The sequence below is a fragment of the Benincasa hispida genome, chromosome 9, assembly GCF_009727055.1.
Source record: "Benincasa hispida cultivar B227 chromosome 9, ASM972705v1, whole genome shotgun sequence".
NCBI classification, from domain to species: Eukaryota; Viridiplantae; Streptophyta; class Magnoliopsida; order Cucurbitales; family Cucurbitaceae; genus Benincasa; species Benincasa hispida.
The window spans coordinates 64801904-64806669 of NC_052357.1; positions in this window are offsets into that span (position 1 = coordinate 64801904).

Below are 4766 nucleotides of genomic sequence, written 5' to 3' on the forward strand. Positions count from 1 at the left end.
TATATATAAGTATATATATTTTTAAAAAAAAAACCGGGGATGGCGGGACCCGTTTTCCCCCAACGAGGATGGGGAAAATACCCCACCGGGACGGTTATGGGGAATCCCAGCACCGTTGCCAATCCTATCCAATAGTAACATTTAAGAATTATATGAAAAAAACCTAGTACTATCATAGTACCAACTCCTTCCATCACTATTTTTTTTTAAGTGTTTGTACTTTTAAAACTTTTTATTATAAAGTGTGAATATTTTTAGTATTTAAAAAGATCCCTTTAATGTTTATTTATTTCTTGAAGTCCACATAACTCTTAAATGTTGCTATTTTGGCAAGGAATATATGAAGGTAGTATGAAACCGCAGTATTAGATTCTTTTTAATTACATGGGGTCCACAAAATAAATGAATAATAAATTAATCAATCATTTGACAACGTGTCAAATAATGATTGAAAATGAGTTATAAATTAATAAATCATTTGGTGACGTATTGAATAATGATTGGAATAAGTTGTTGTTAAGTGTAATTAGATACTTGTTAAATTTTTAATATTGTATTCTCAGTAAATTTAGATTTTTTTTGTGTTTTGTTTTGAAAAAATCTTAAATTTAGTATTTCAAAATTATGTTTTACCCGTTACATGAATAAAATATTTTATAATGAAAAATCAGCAATAAATTATCTAGAGATTTTAAAATTTAAAATTTAATTGACTGCACAACGTTGAAATTGCCCAGTGACCTTCACTAAAAAAAAAACCTTAATGACCAAATTTTTTTTTTTTTATAAAAAAATGTTTTGTTTTAGTTATTAAATTATTATTATTCCGAATGGATTATTATTTTTGTGTTTAGAAAAACCATAGTTTTATCTTTTAGACAAATACTCGAGTGCATTGTGGATTAGCAACGAATCTTTATGTCATCAATTCAATTGTCCAGCTACCGTATGCCATGTGACAAAAAAAAAAATATTCTCTCTTACATATTCTCAATTTTTATTTTTATCTTTTGTAATTTGAGTGAACTGCAAAAAAAAAATTAAAAAATAAAAAATAAAAATAAAAAATCCAAAATATACCTAAGTATCACCCTTTTTTAAAGCTTAAGCATCATCCTTAAATCTGATGTCTTGAAATATTATAATACGAAAAAATGATTTCGTAAACTTAGTTTACGGTACGATTCGAGAGTTGATTAAAGTAACTATTGCCTTTCTTGATGTCAAATATTAAATTTGTCGCCGCACTTCTTTCAATGCACGTAAATAATATATTTATCACCTCTCACTCTTGCATGTAATTAAATGATTCACAATGGATCATGTTAAGAATTAGTATCAACTTAATTTGCAAGTAATCAAATTAATTTATTGTTTTAATTTATGTTATCGACTTTTATTTAGGATTTAGCGGCCTAATGACTCGGTAGGATCGATCAGGGGGAGATTTTCAAAATTAGTAGACAATATCCAAGGGTAGTGCATTAATGAATAGTTTCTCACTTGTCTTTAAATGCTTGTAACGTTTCCACTTCAATGAGTACAGAATTCAATTGAAGTACCCGTGCAATATTCTCTTTTGCTTTCACCTATGTTCTCTTCCTTCGTTGTTTTTTGTTATAGATTATGAATATTTTAAATATATTATTTATCAATATAAGTCAATAGTGAGCATGACTCAATTGATATCAGAATGTGTTAATGACGAATAGTTCACAATAAAATATCAGCAACTATTTTTAAGTTCATATTTTTTCAATCACTGTATGTTTTTTTCTTAGAAAGCATCACTATATGTTAATTTAATAAAATGACAATATATAAGAAAACAACCATATATCGTATTACCTATACTAAATTCATAGTGTTTTTTTTTTCTACTTTGTTAAAGCGTGTATAATTCGACGGTAATTAACATATATATTAAAAAATTTAAATCTTCATCCATCTACTTATCGTAATTAAAAATAATTCATAGATTGTTTTTAAATAATTAACATTTCATATATGAAACTGGATTTTAATGCATATCTAACGTTTAATTATGATTATGTTCCGTAAACTTTCCATTAAGTGATGTCTTGGTCAATAATATAAACGTTATAACTGTATTTCAAAAGCAAATGCATGCCTGACTACGTGTGAATTTAAACACTTGTCAACATAAAATAGTTATTGATCATGTAAATAAACAAAAATGTAATATCTCTAAATGTTAAATAATTATTTATAACAAATTACCATAATAAATATTACGACCGTTTAAAAAACGAAGGTTAGATTACAAATTTAATTGTTAATTTTTTAAGTTTGTCTATTTGATTCCTGAACTTTTGAGATTATTGAATAAGATCTACAGTTGTTAAAATGTCTAACGGGTTATTAAACTTTTAGTTTTGTGTCCTATATGTTTTTTACCTATTTAAATCTTTTAAAAACCAATTGATATGGGACCTTCAACTTTAAATTTGTGTCAAATATGTCCACGATGTTTTAAACTGTTGAATGTGTCAATTACCTATTTAGTACAAAATCGTAACTATAGAGACATACTTGACATAAAATTAAAAGTGTGAAGACATACTAGACATAAAATTAATTGTTTATGGACGTATTAAACACTTTTAAGAGTTTATGATTAAAATAACTATAGCTGAAAGTTTATACCTCGTCTAGTAACAATTTGATTTTTGTTTATTGTTTATTAAAAGTACGGTCTAGAAACACAACTTTCACCTCTAAATTCTCTTGATTTGTTACCTAATATGTACAAATGTTTTTAAAGACCAAGCTACATTTTTTAATTTTTTTAAAAAAAAAATTAAAAAAACCTATCTATTTTTATTTTTTGGAATTTCATTAATAATCCAACTCTCTTAATTGAGAAATATAAAACACACGTAAGAAATTGAGAGGAAATGTGATTTGTTTTAAAAAACTAAGAATAAAAAAACTATATAGTTACCAAACAAGACCTTAAAGACTAAACTTATATTTTGACACGTGCATAGGTGTGTCTAGGGGTATTTAACATGAATTTTAATGTCAACAAAGAAAAAAAATACAATTGTTAAAAATCTATAAACCAAAATATAGATTTAAAGCAAGCAACCAAATTCATAAATCAAAGCACAATTTAAAATTTCGTCTAGATGTAAATTTGTGCACACATGTCTACAACGTCAAGTATTTAAATGCCAAAAAGAGTATAGCGTCTGTATATGTTATCAACCACGAAGTCTGTGATATGAATCTCGTAACTCCTATTATATAAGAGAAAAATAAAGTATCAAGTGTTGAAAACTGTAAGTTAAAAGAAATACGGATTAATAGTATTTTGTCTATTTGTTTTGTTTTGTTTCGTAAGTTATGAAAAGACCGTTAATTAGTATATTATAGGGGTGTGCATCGGTCCGTCAGTGATAATTTTGGGAGAAAATGGACACTGAAAACCGATCAAAAAATGCATGAAATCCAATCGACGGTCAGTTTTGTTGTTCTTTTTGTTTTTTTTTGGAGGTGGGAAGCAAAACCAAATTGAACGAAAATGAAAGATGAATTGATGAAGTGTTATTGTTAGATTAACATAATTTGATTTAAATTTATCACTGTTTCTATGAAAAAAATTTAAATCAATCATATAATGGACTTGGAGTTTAGGCAAGATATAAAAGAAAATAACAAATCACCTCTAGATTACAGATTATTCGGTAACCATTTAGATATTTATTATTTATGCTTTTAAAACTAAGTCTATCAATGATATGAGATGTTTTCAAAACTTCAACCAAAAATTGGATACTAGAAAGGTGGTTTTTAAGAATTTATTTTTATTTATATTTTATTTTTATAAAAATGTTTTATTTTTAGACATTCAATGCATTTTTTTAAGGGAAGAATTCAAATGCATTTTTTGAAAGGAAGAATTCAAATGCATTTTAAGAAGAAAAATTAGAGAAAATAGCAAAATCAGAGGTGCTTTTTTATTTTTGTTTACTGCTTATATTTCTATTTTGAATATCGTTTTCAACAACAACGTTTTGGGATTTAAAGTTGGCTTTAAAGATCCTATGAGCAAAATGGTCACATGAAATAAAGACAATGAAACTCCCTACAACTGATCTGGTGCACGCAATTATATTTTCAATAGTCAATTCGTCCTGAAGTTGCAATTCTTTCAAATATTCACTCGGCAACAACGACTTAACTGCTACAATCAACTTTGCTCTTTCACCTTGAATCACCTTGAGAGAAGTCCATCGTTGTGGACATCCATAAATTTCTAATAACCCTCACTGTCCGATCATAATCTTCCCTCACATACATATGTTCTATAGACATTTGGAAGCGATAAGGATCATATTTGGTGGTTTTTAGTTTTTGCTCGTGAAATGTTTTAATATTTCTATTCGTGGTTATAAAATGTTCGAGTAAGGTGTATTTGTGGTATTCGATTTGTTTTGAAGCAATGTATATTTGCCTTCTCGTTTATATTTAATTTTGTTGTTTCAAGGTAGTTTTACCATTTATTAATTAGTATTTTTTATTATATAAATTCGTTTTACTATTTTTATTATTTCAGAATATTTTTTTATTTTTTCAAATAAAATTTTAAAAGTTACTATTTCTCATGTCAACCATTTTAAGAAATAGGTAAAAAAAAATATATATATGAGACGAAAAAAACAAACTTAAGAAACAGAAAGTCAATTGTTTCAACTTTCTCACAAGTAAAAAATAAATAAAATCATAACTTTTCCGATCTC